Consider the following 14,084-nt stretch of genomic DNA (forward strand, 5'->3'; position numbering starts at 1 on the left):
ACAGTTGATAACTTACAGACACGTCGATCTACTGTGTGTTTGGGTGTAATCTACATGTACATGTCATTAACAGTTTAATTAGTAACAGTTGATAACTTACAGACACGTAGATCTACTGTGTGTTTGGGTGTAATCTACATGTACATGTCATTAACAGTTTAATTAGTAACAGTTGATAACTTACAGACACATGGATCTACTGTGTGTTTGGGTGTAATCTACATGTACATGTCATTAACAGTTTAATTAGTAACAGTTGATAACTTACAGACACGTGGATCTACTGTTTGTTTGGGTGTAATCTACATGTCATTAACAGTTTAATTAGTAACAGTTGATAACTTACAGACACGTAGATCTACTGTGTGTTTGGGTGTAATCTACATGTACATGTCATTAACTGTGTTGACTGGTTATGCTAAAAACAAAACAACAAACAAACAAATAAAACAACCCACCAACAATATTATTATAACTTAAATAATGTGGAATAATTTAGTACGGTGTTGTTGTTTTTTCAGTACATTTTTGTGCATGTATCTAAAAGTGTAGCTTTTAATATTCATCTATAATATTTTTATTATGAACAGTCTTCCAAGTCTATGATTTTATTTTTATTACTTTTATCCTGTAGTCTGTTAAAGTTAGTGTCATGGATAAGACCAAGAAATATTGAAATAAAATCTTCCCCTTCCCATCTGTTACAGGTATCAGGGCTTGAAATAATCAGTTGCCTGGTCGCCAGTAGTGATAACATTTTTGAGTAGGTGCCTAGAAAACATAGCATTAATTGCCAATGACTCCTAATTGGTCCCACTATTCATTCTGGGGGTCAGTTGTTCCCTGAACCTCTACATAGTATTTCAGCCATCGGGAATATATGCATGGCTCAAAATTCATTTTGTGGAATGGTATCTAAAAAAGTTTCAGTTTGTTTTGTTTAATGTCACCATAAGAGCACACTGCATCATTGGCTGTGTGATGTCAAACATTGGGTAATTTTGACATATAGTCTTAGAGAGAGGAAACCTACATTTTTCCATTAGTAGCAAGGGATCTTTTTTATGCATCATCCCATAGACAGGATAGCACATACCACAGCCTTTGATATACCAGTTGTGGTACACTAGCTGGAACAAGAAATAGTCTAATGGGCTCACTTAGTGGGATCGATCCCATCCCAACCGTGCTTAACCACTGGGCCATGTGGAATGGGAAGCTTCTGATATTTTAATTTGGAAGCAAATTTATGTTAGAAATTGAAAAGCAGTTTTTGACTCATTTGTGTAGTCTGTAGAATGGTGCCTACAAAAGATCTCTTGCTACTAATGCTCTAATGGTATCAGGAGACAATATTTCGAAATCTGAGGGAACTGGAAGTCTGTTCACATGGTTTTTACCTAGGTAACCAATTGTTCGGTTACATGAATTATATTTGCTTAACCAGGGGGTTAACTGATCGGTTACCTCAAAGTTATGTTGAAATTATATTTTAAATACATAATTTTTAGCTCAAACAAAGTTAAAACAAACTACAAAAGAAAACATTTTATAAAACAGATTCTTTAATGCTTGCTAAAGTTAACAATATTGTAAAAGGACTAAATTACAGCCCCAGTACAGAAACAAAATAGATACACTTCACAATTCCTTTTTTCGTTTTGTGGTGGCCAAATTACTTATACTACAGTGATGTTCCAAATGTTTGTTTTTTAAAGCTCATTAAGACATAATGCAATGTTAGTATTTTTCAATTTTTGTGACACTTTTGGATTCCCGTTTTCAGCAGTTGTAAAATATTATGTCTGATATATATTCCTTTAGAGATAAAATAGCAGTAGATAATTTAACTGCCCGCCCCCGTGATCCGTGCAAATTTCTTTAAAATGTTTGGTTCCACTCTATACTGAGCATTTAGTTTAGACTGGTCGCAAGTTACAACTGTTGCAATATAACGTCTACTGCGCATCAAGTATCTAAAAATCAGTCCAATATATTTGTCAGAATACTAGTAAAACTATAGGGTCTCAAAATTACAATACTCAACTGTATAATAAATTCCTGTAATCGTGAAGTTTGAAAGTTTTAAATTCTGAACATCTACAGGTCATGACTTGACCGATTTGCGGTTCACTTAAATTAAATTTTTCATAACTGACATGCGAACAGAACAGCGGTTCGTATGAAATATTGTGTCCTGGGTATGATAACGTATCATTAAACAATTTTTTTTTAAAACTCATTTTATGTCAATTTAAATGAATAATTTTGTTCTTTTCTTTTCTTTTTGTTTTTGTTTTCATTTTATCATATTTAATTTTATATTAGTCATTCTAATATCAGGGCTCATGCTGTCGGTAGCCAAATTAACCAATGGCTAATTTTTACAAAAATTGGCTAATAAAATTTGTAAGTGGCTAAAATTTTGGCTAATCCATTTTCTATCTTCCGATGTGAACAAACGGTTACATAATCTATCCGACATCTGACATATATTAATAATACCAAATATTCAATTAGCGTAATCACGATTTCACAACCAGTTTACTACAACGAGAAACGGTATCATCCAGAATACAGCATAATAATGTTTGTTTATTTTAATAATTACGGTTATTAATTTTAACGGTAACATGTATGAAGCAAAGATCTGTAGCTTGTTATTTTAACTTTGTAAAGTCTTTGAACCAAAGTAATAAAACGGATCGACAATGCGCGACTTTTTCAATACACATGCTAGTTCAGGGCCGAAGACAAGTAGGCTAGGGCTGAGTTCAGCCAGACCAAGGAAAACAAAAACGTCCACTAGACTGGTTTGTCGGGAACCAATCACATAGTTCGCGAACGTTAGGAAAACGTTCGTTGGCCGCTCTCAGTATCTTATAGGTCATGCTTGACAATCAACCAAGACTGTTGCACGTGTCAAGAGACACATTTGCAGACATTAAACAATACGATTACACGCAAGTAAATCTTAACATAAATTTGGAGAAAAAAAAAACACCAAATAGTTGTTCGCATCAATGAATACTTATTTGCTGGGGGTTTTCCGTTTATTTCTGTTGTCTTTGTTAATTTCACACTCATGCATATCGTGATCACGGAAATGAACATGCAGTATTTATACAAATAGCTGTTAAACGTACACTGAATACAATTAGTTTACAATAATCATAATATTTGTTAGATAAAATATAAAATTTGTAGACTGTCAGGTGACATCTCAAAAGTTAGGTAGATTTTAAAAAGACCATAAATTTCAGTTCATTATCTTTTTAATCAAAACTTTTGACGTAAATGGAACTTAGTTGTAATAAGGTGAAGTCGGCATTCTTAGGCTTCGTATTTTACAAACTGAAATCAACAACATATTACTAAATTGTTGGGGTGGGGAATTGATGGGTTACTTTTCAATTTTTTTTAAAGCAGTTTAAACCAACATAAAGATTGCTACTTAAAGAAATAATGAGCTCTATTTTAAAAAAAGAAGATTACTTGCTCTCAAATTTTTATTAATGTCTTAGGCCTTAGAATTTGGGATGGGTGTTTGCAGAGGGCACTGGCTTCCAACTCTGCATACCCCAACCCCCCACCCCACCGAAAAATCAAAGTAATATATTAACTGCTCCTACCCCCATTGCTGTCTTTGATTTTGATCAGGGAATAGTTTTGTTATTCAAATTTATTCCAGTTTGTATATAATTAGCTGAAAAAGATGTATTTTCATATCCATACTACGCAAAACAATTTTGGCTAAAACATTTTCATTATGGCTAATAAAAATCCCATTTGGCTAATGTTTTGGCTACAGATATTTTTTATCCAGGGTGAGCCCCACAATATGAATGAACATACATGTTGTTGGACTAATTTCTTAGTGTGAATAGTTAACTGGTATAATGCATTAAAATGGAAGGCAAAAGCTGCTTGTCAAATTGGTTATCATGTATATTTTGAGTGGCAGTTGCCCCTTATATCCTGTCAGTTCCGAGCCTTGATATAAACCGTGCGGGACAGGCCAGTGGCCTGATGCATGGTCGGTTTAGGATTGATCCTAGCCCATTTGGCTATTTCTCCTTCTAGCCAGTACACCAAGACTGGTATATCAAAGGCCATGATAGGTGCTATCCTGTCTGGGATGGTGCATATAAAAGATTGCTTTCTACTAATGAAAAAATGTGTGGGGTTCCTCTCTAAGACGATGTCAAATTTTACATAACATCCAATAGTCCATGATTACTAAATCAATATGCTTCAGATGGTGGTTTCATTAACAAAACAACCTTTTAATATCAACCCTTCAACTACCGACCCACAGTCATGCTGGAGTCTTATGCTGTCGTGTACTTAAATTGGGAAAGAAATATTTATTAAATATCTAAACACCTCCGCATATTTAAAATATATGTGCAGAGCTCTATTTGGTATCTAATATATAGTTATTTGAACACCTGGCTGGGAGAGGAAACCACACTGCTGCAACAAACACTGCTCCTGCAGATTTAGCAACAAGAGATGCACAGTTTTATAGACAGGACAGTATGTATACCAAGCCTTTGATACACTAGTTGAGGGGCACTAGTTCAGACAAAAAAAAAAAACCCATGAGTCTACTGAGAATGATCGATCCCATGACCCATTGGACCACTCCTGTCCATTGGACTATTTCTTGTTCCAACCAGTGCACCACGACTGGTATATCAAAGGCTGTGGTATGTGCTATCCTGTATGTGGTATGGTGCATGTAAAAGACCCATGGTATTAATTACCAACTGTTTGACATCAGTAGCTGATGATAAATAAATCAGTATACTTTTCTACCACTCCAGCAGAATCAAAAGCAATAGATGCACTTTTTTTTATAGACAGGACAGTATGTACCACAATCTTTGATATACCAGGTAGGGTAGGACACTAGTTGGGACAGAAAAAACAACATGAGTCTACTAAGGGTAATCGATCCTGTAACCCATCAGACTTCAGAAACACTATCATTGAGCTACCTATACATGGTCCGCACCACTTGTCAGATAGCTGGGCATGTTCAGCTGCCTTTGATGTTCACCAAGGGAATGTGGCATGAATGTTCTTTCTATACACGTTGGTGAACTAGTATAGCAGTGTGTTCGCTAGCAGTATTGTTGCTTCACAGGTTTCATATCTGTACTTCCCTGTGTGTCAACACATAGGTATGCTGATGGGTTCCTCACCCAGCAAGTAGCATACATTAATAATGTCAACCTACAGTACTATGTTACCAGTGACCCACATCAAAACACTACTATCCTACAGATACATGATCCAGTCATTAACAACAAAACATTATTCGTATTGCTACTTGGATGGGGGGTTTTATATTTCTTTCTTTTGATGTATACAATGGAGGTTTGTTGTTTTGTTTTTCTTTTAAAACCTGTGTGTGTGGTGTGGTGTGAGTGTGGTGTGTGTGTGTGGTTGTGTGTATATATATATATATATAGTTTTACACTTTCTCTTTCTTTGTTAATATAACATACAATGTAACAATGTCATCATACATGTATGTATATTTGTAATATTATACAAAGGAAACATAAGGATTAATATTTCCTCCAACATACAATGCACATGCATTTATTATCATGTAGTTAATACTTAAAGATGCCTAACATAACTTGTACCTGTACATTTTAAATTATTAGACCCCTACCAGTCCAACTGGAGGGGTCTGTAGGTTTCATCTCCTTCATTTTGTCTGTATGTATGTCCCACATACATGTAGATAGATATGAAAATTTGTTTTCCGGACTTTTCTCTCTCTCTTTTTTTTTATGCCTCAAGATATTAAGCTGAAATTTTGTATATAGCTTTATCATGTACTGTTACAGATCAAGTTTAACCTTCATGGCAATTTACCCAATGTTTATAGTTATGGTCCTTGAATTTAGGAGATAAGAACGTGTTGTGCCTGGTAGGGAACATTTTTTGCTTTGGCAGTACTTGTTCATATGTTGAATTTAAGTATTACTTTTAGTATTTATTTTGGAGGGTCCACTCACTTAAATCTACTTGCTTGTTTGGGCCAAAGGATAATTTGTTTAATTAACATATATAGGTCAACTCCTGTTTATACATGTATACAGTTAATTTTTCATTTGTATGTACATGTATTTAACCTGAGGCATTGATCATATCAAAATTATCTGCATGTACTATTATCTTAGAGTGTAAACTGGCAACTGCTAAGTGAATTCTGTTGACAGTATAAAGTTAAAGTTTGATTTGTTTAATGACACCACTAGAACTCATTGATTTTTTTTAATCATTGGCTATTGGTAATTTTGATGTATAATCTCACACAGGAAACCCACTACATTTTTTCATTAGTAGCAAGAGATTTTTTATATGCATCATCCCATAAACAGGATAGCACATACCACAGCCTTTGATATACCAGTTGTGGTGCACTGGCTGGAATGAGAAATTGTCCAAGGGGTCCACCGACAGGGGTCAGTCTTAGACAGACTGTGCATCAGGCAAGAGTGCTTTACCACTGGGCTACATCTGGCCCCAATTAACAGTATACAGTAACATGTATATACCGTACGTTTGCAGGAATTACTTTTCTTTGTGTATTAAGCTTTACTGGGTGTATACTACCAAATCAAATCCCATAGATGACAATAGTAACATGTGGCTAAAACTCCTACCTGCAGCGTATCAATCAACATAAATCCAGCCAGTGCATCATGACTGGTATATCAAAGGCCGTGGTATGTACTACCCTGTCTGTGGGATGGTGCATATAAAAGATCCCTTGCTGGTAATCGGAAAGAGTAGCCCATGAAGTGGTGACAGCGGGTTTCCATGGATATAAATACTACCACCCTTCACCCTTAAAGTGAATCAGAAAAAATTTGTGTGTCAAACTGCTCATTTTTTAGATAACAGATAGCGTCTATGACTACCCTAGTTCCACACAAAATTCGAGTACTGCTTTTAACAGGTACCCCAAACATGTTTCAAGCACAAGGCTACTTGACACAGTGGTACTAGATGAAATATAATTGCATGCATTTTTTGCCCAGATGAATTTTTTTTTTTTTTTTTTTTTTTACAACCAACACATTCACATTTATCACCAATCACACGACTTGTGGTGTTAACTTCTCTATCAAAAGTTGGATGCACCTCAAACTTTGACTCGGCCAGAAGTTATTTGGTTTAGTACTACTTGCTTGTTGTAGTACACAAATGAAATATAGTTGTGTTTAGTGTGCACCAGGTGTGCACTAACTGAATCCAATAATTCATTATAAAATCGATTCATAGACACTGACCAGTATCATATACGTTTAATATTTTGCCACTTTCTGATGGCTTGTGGCCATGCACATTATTGATTATACCTGTGGTGAATATTAGTACTTTAATGTGGTCTGTAAATATACATACATTTACAAAATTTTATATTCACTATATGGGCAATTATGTTGTGTCGGACATACATTTCAGACACTTCAGCCAAGCATTACATAAATGTACAAAGTGTTCCTTAACTTTTTATTGTTCTACATTGTAAGAACCAATTAGGGCACCATTGTCATATATAAACTTTATTCAATCCTTATGTCACTTTAGGCAGGGGTTCTAGAATATGGTGGCCCGATGCCTGAGGCCAGTGGGGTTTTTTTATTCTGGCCACTAAAAGTTACTTTTTGCGATCCCAATGGCAAGTGGTTCAAAAAAAATAATAATCCAATAAAAAATCTACAACACTACAATTGTACAAAAACAAAAGAAACATCTACAAGTCACTTCTTTCGATTTGTTGTCACATGCAATATTTCACTAACAAATATTTGGCCACCAGTAATCTTTGACCCATTCATGGCATCATTATACCTACTGATATAACTTTTATTAATTTATAAAGTGTAAACATTGGAAAAACAAAAGTTCATCGTGTTGCTGCCGTTTTTTTTTTTTTTTTTGCACTGGAATCCAATAGTAGTACAATGCAAGTGTAATATGCAAAACGGTAACCAATCTTTTATTAGTTTTAAAGGTTACATGTCACCATTTACAAATTGCAAAACTTTAAAATTGATAAAATATCACATAAATTGCAAAAAAAAAAGAAAAAAAAAAAAAGAAGTTTAGGAACACAATATTATGAAATAAATGAATTTAACACAGTGCCTACAATGAAAAACTATTAATTTGGTGTGGGGGTGGGGGTTATAAGCATTAAAACTAATATATGTATACTTTATGCCAGTAAAGGTTCTTGTTTCTTTTCTTCTTCTTTTCTTCTTTTTAAGGTGGGTAGGAGTTCCCATATATAAGTAAATAAATAATGCTGTTAATTGTTGTAATAGCTAGGTATCTGTTGTGTAAATTGATTAAACATGATCTTAGTATGAAAAATGTACATTAGAAAGTTAATTATTTTAAATTACTGTTTTTTGTTTTATCAACACTTAAATTTGGGCAAGTGAATTTTTCACCATGGCCAGTGAATTTTCAAATCCACTGGCCCTATGGCAAGTAAATTAAAAATAAATAAATCTAAAACCCCTGCTTTAGGTGTACAGGGTAAAATATGCATGGTGTCAGAAGTATGCACATAAACTGCAATTTTTCACCCGCACATGGTTAGGTTTAAATCTCTGATATGTGAGGTCATATTGGAAATAGTGTGTCCTATGCCTATAGGGTAGATGTTTATCTGTATATCAGATGTAAAAACTTTGTGTTTTAATTACACACTAAAACAACAGAGACAAATATGCTTGGTATCGGATGTACATGTTTTTGGTGTCGGATGTATTCGTGTGAAATACAACTTTACAAGTTTTGAAAAATGGTCATTACGGTTAACAAACAAGATATTAAAAAGCTTGGATTTATTATTTTTGTTTGAAGAAAATGAAAAACAATTACCAGGTGCATCACAGAAGGAGGGTGGGGATGAACCCCTCTCATGGCCATGTGTTTTCTCTAAAGCAGTTTTTTGTTTTGAAAGAAACCTTAAATATTAGCCATAAACTCTACTAGTTCAGTACAAAGATGAACCCTATTCAAAAATTCAAGGTAACACCCATAACTACATGGGGTGGGGTGGGGTGGGGTGGGGTGGGGGGGGCAAGGTGGCCACTTTGTGACTTGTGTACATGTACAAATGACAAGTGACACGAGAAATTGCCACCAACTATGACTATGATGACATCACCACAGAAAATGTTCATTATTCTAAAGCTAAAGGCATATAAGATGGGGGTAACTGGCTGTGGCAGCCCCATGACTAGGGACCTGTGACATATTTTAATATTTTTGCATTAATTTGAAGTAACTTTATATTTATTGATTCCACACATAATCTCTGTATAATTAACTTGAGAATTTCAAAATAGCAAAGTGCTGCCACTGAATGTAAAAGTGGTTTCCTCAAATGTGATGTCACATTTAACATGTTAGTTGTGATCCTCTACAAATTTTCCAATTTGTATAATTCTGGCAGAAAATGCAGCTACTGGGTTTTTTGTTTTTTATGGAGATAAACAGTTAGTTGCAAACTTTGTATAATTTTTACATTTTAAAATATAATCAATACTTTTGATGGGAAGCTGCCTTTTGCACACTAATAAATTCCTGTTAATCCACTTATATGGATAAAAAAAAAAAAGACTGATGGTCATAATTGGCTCTAGTTATAAAAATGTCTCCTAATATCACACTGGTATTGCATAAATATCAATACTTTGCTTCAGAATTGGAAAAAATAAACATGCTTTATGGTGTCAGACGTACACTATAACAGCACCACAGTAGCATGGTAATTGTTATATATTCGGTAATTGGTTTTATATTTTTTAATCAACCATAGAACATTTACATTGCATCTCAGTTAGTAAGGTTTTACAACCAGTTAGCAGAAGTGGAAATTTAAAAATGTTATATTTTGGTGTCAGACATACACGAGTAACATATGTAAATATTATGGATAAAAGTCTGCTTGAAATATAAATTTGTCTTTTATATATTATGTCAATTAACAAAGGACATGTCTGGGATTATTTCTGTATAAAGATTTATATTTCTACTCACTTATGTATAAAAATATATACTGATAAATGTGTTAATATAAATTTTTTTTAAATATTGCTGCATTCATGGTTGATGCATTAGTTGCATTATAAGTGACTAAAACACATCTACTGAAAAAGGATTAATGTAATATTTGACACTAGAGATAATAACCTTTTAAATGATAACAAACTTGTCTCACTTGAATGAGTTTTAAAAATGACCTATTGGTTTACCTGACCACGGAATTGCCCATATTTAGTCATCACTAGGAAAGGTGAGCAGTGGTAATAATTTAAATGATATTTATGCTAGAAAAATCATACTGAATTTGGCTACACAGTTTGATTTGTTTAACGATACCCACCATTGGCTATTGGATGTCAGCATTTGGCAATTTTGACATGGTCTTAGAGAGAAAACCCACATTGTCCCATTAGTAATAAGCAATCTTTTATATGCACCATCCTACAGACAGGGTAGTACATACCACTGCATTTGATATATACACTTAAAATCTCTAGTAATATTTTGTTTTCCAGTAATATTATGGTTAATAAGTTAACACTGGAACAGTCACATAGTTTGTCAAGTAGGTCCTGCTTGTAAATTGTACTTGTTTCAATAAGAAAAATGAAGTAAAACCATGTCAAGTTACAGAATTTATTTAATTAATGCATGTAGTAATAACCATACATTTAATGAGGACAGTGATTACTCACCTAGAACCATTCCTTAGCTTGCCTTGATTGTATTAATGGTGATAACTGATAATTAACTAACATGTGTATTGGCACCGTAAACGGTATTAACAGTTTCAGGCACCACCTGTTCTGAAAATATATTGGATTGGGAGATAGTTATTAAAGGCTGGTCATGGTGTGTTTTTGTAATGCATTATTAAAAGAGTATGGTACAAGAAAATATGGCTTATTTATTAGCACAATTTCTTGTTCCAGCCAGTGCACCACAACTGGTATATCAAATGGTGTGGTATGTGCTATCCTGCTTGTGAGATGATGCATATAAAAGATCCCTTGCTACTAATGGAAAACGTCTGACATCCAATAGCCGATGATTAATAAATCAATGTGCTCTAGTGCCGTTGTTAAACAAAACAAACTTTAACTTATGTGGGACATTATTTACATGCATGTGTAATAAACTAATTATGTAGCTTTACTGTGAAGGAGAAGACTACATTCATGTAGTGTGTATCGGTGTATAATACTGTACTGTTTATGCAGTAGCAAAACAGTTTCCCATGACAACAAGTTGAAAATAAACAACAGCAGTTCCCTATACTCTTATTACCTGTACATACTTAGGACCATGTGTATGTGTTGATGGAACTTGTTTTTTCTAACTGCTCAATGTGTATCCTAAATCATGTTCATGTAAGTTGTTTTTCTTTTATACTTATTGATCTTTTCTCATCGACGTGTGACCAGGTGAAAAGGTGTCAGTACATGTAACATGTTGAACACCTTAAGATCAACACAATCTTTAGATTACAGGTAGAGGTAGTGATAGTGTTGCATGTATAAAGTTAAATTTTCTCAAGCAGCCATATCAACTGGTTAAAGAGGCAGTTGTACAATTTTCTTCATGATCAATCTGTGCAACCATGTTTTGTCGTGTAATAGGTTATTTTATTCCTAGGGGGAAAAAAACCCTGGTAAAATTAGCATAACATATTTTTTCTCTCTTTAGCCATTTATTCTGCACAGTGTTTTTAGGGTGGACTGGTTTGGGGTTTTTTGTTGGGTTGGGTTTTTTGGGTGTTTTTATTTTTAAAAATAAATTCTTATTCTTCTTATTTTTTGGATGTATCACTGTTGGGTTTAACACATAATAATAGCATATATTATGTGTAGCATTTTCATTTTTTTTTTTAACTTAAATTCAGATTATTTTAAGAAATAATCTTTTTAGAGAATTATTTAAACATTTTAACAGACTTTGGAATTATAATTTGATTGACAAAATTGTAAATTATAAATATAGTTGGGTTGTTAACAGGGGAAATCCGGCCTTTTGTGATACAGTTGTTTTGTCAGAAAGAGTATACAACATAATTATAAATTAAACTGTTAAGCAGCCACTGAATGAGGCTAGTATGGTACTTGATAGGTATCGGCTTAATTGTAGCTAATACATTTTTTATTGTAGGTCTACAGTTTATCTACCTGTATCTTTTCATTCTTAATTTGGTAACAAACAAGTCCTTTGTTTTTTCCTTAAACCTTTGTGTAGAAAATAAATAGTACCTGGTATGTGTCGCGGTAATGTCCTTTGGGTGTTTCTGTTTTCTTGACTGTTGCCTGTATGTGATGAGTCATTTGTTTTCAAGTAATGAAACCAAAACATATTCGTGTTATTTTGAAACAGTCATTTACAGTAATGGACTTGCATACTGCAAAATGTACTGTACTTGTGATAGGAAAATACACATTGTTGACAGTTTTCACATTTCAGTGCATGAAGAACAAGAATATTTTGTCAACCATTGTTTATAGAATTTTTTTATTTTTTTTAGCATACAACGTACAGGTATATGTGTGATATTGTTTTAATTCAAATGAATTTTGAAAGGATACATAATCATAGTTTATCTACTTTTTCTTAGTTTTTTTATATTATTATTTAATAACACCACTAGAGCACATTGATTAATTAATCATTGGCTGTTGGATATCAAACATTTGGTAATTCTAACTCATAGTCATCAGAGGAAACCCGCTACATTTTTCCTAATACAGCAAGGGATCTTTTAAATGCACTTTCTTACAGACAGGAGAGCACATGCCACAGCCTTTGACCAGTTGTGGTGTACTGGTTAGAACCAGAATAAAACGATCGGCCAAATGGACACATCGAGGTGGTTCAATCTTGCGACACAAGCACCTCAAGCGAGCACTCAACCAATTGAGCTAAACCTGTCCCCTATTTTTCTTAACACATAGTGGTATCAAAACTTGTATGTGAATGTAGGGGTAAGAGGTGTGTTTCGTGGTAGCTGGTTGTTGTGGGATGTAGCTTATATAGACTAAGATTGCGTGTGTGAGGTGCGATGCTTCACAGGATAGTTCACCCAGTAATAATATGTATGGACATTGATGTATTTTTCTTCTCGCCACCAGTATCCCTTGACGGTTCATCGAAAACTGTTCTTTGTCTGTCTATCGTATAGTTAAAGTTTGTTTTGTTTAACAACACCACTAGAGCACATCGATTTATTAATCATCGACTATTGGATGTCAAACATTTGGTAATTTCGACATATAGTCTTAGAAAGGAAACCCGCTACATTAGTAGCAATGGATCTTTTATATGCACCATCCCACAGACAGGATAATACATACCACAGTCTTTGATATACCAATTATGGTGCACTGGATGGAGCAACAAATAGCCCAACTGTGCATCAAGTAAGTGCTTTACCACTGGACAGCGTCCCGTCCCCCTGTCTATGGTATGAAACTTCATCAGTAGGAAAAACCTATTTGACCGCAGGAGCTTTCCTATCTCTTACTCTTGATCAAGTGTTTAAAATAATCATATGTGCTAGACACAGAATAGTTATTAAATGTCGTTAAACAAATATTTGTTCGTTCTTTTTCAAGGGACTTAAGCCATGCTGTTGTGGTCATTTTTATAGAGAGTTTTGTATAACATTTTTTATAAATTTGAAATCATGTCTTGATATTTGACCATTACTTGACAAAACAGTTCGTCTGTCTTTAAGTTTAGTTGACTACCTTTGTATGTATTTCAGATCGGGCATAATCGCTGACTACCTTTGTGTGTATTTCAGATCGGGCATAATCGCTGAGTACCTTTGTGTGTATTTCAGATCAGGTGTAATTAAGGATTGTCTTTTATTTCTTTTACGTTCATCGGGGTATAAACAAAAAAATATCATCCGCAAACTGTGTGAATCGGCAAAGCCATTCTCACATAAGTTTGCAGATGATTTTTTTTTTTTCATACCCAGATGAACGTAAAAGAAATAA

The 14,084-nt window shown here is 34.0% G+C and overlaps 1 protein-coding gene across 1 annotated transcript in view; it reads left to right on the forward strand.

Annotated features, from left to right (window-relative positions):
- LOC121387842 (C-myc promoter-binding protein-like) overlaps positions 1-14,084 on the forward strand; it is a 111,052-nt gene that overhangs the window by 12,317 nt on the left and 84,651 nt on the right. The gene's annotated exons all lie outside the window — the stretch shown is intronic.

The sequence above is a fragment of the Gigantopelta aegis genome, chromosome 2 (assembly GCF_016097555.1).
Source record: "Gigantopelta aegis isolate Gae_Host chromosome 2, Gae_host_genome, whole genome shotgun sequence".
Taxonomy (NCBI): domain Eukaryota; kingdom Metazoa; phylum Mollusca; class Gastropoda; order Neomphalida; family Peltospiridae; genus Gigantopelta; species Gigantopelta aegis.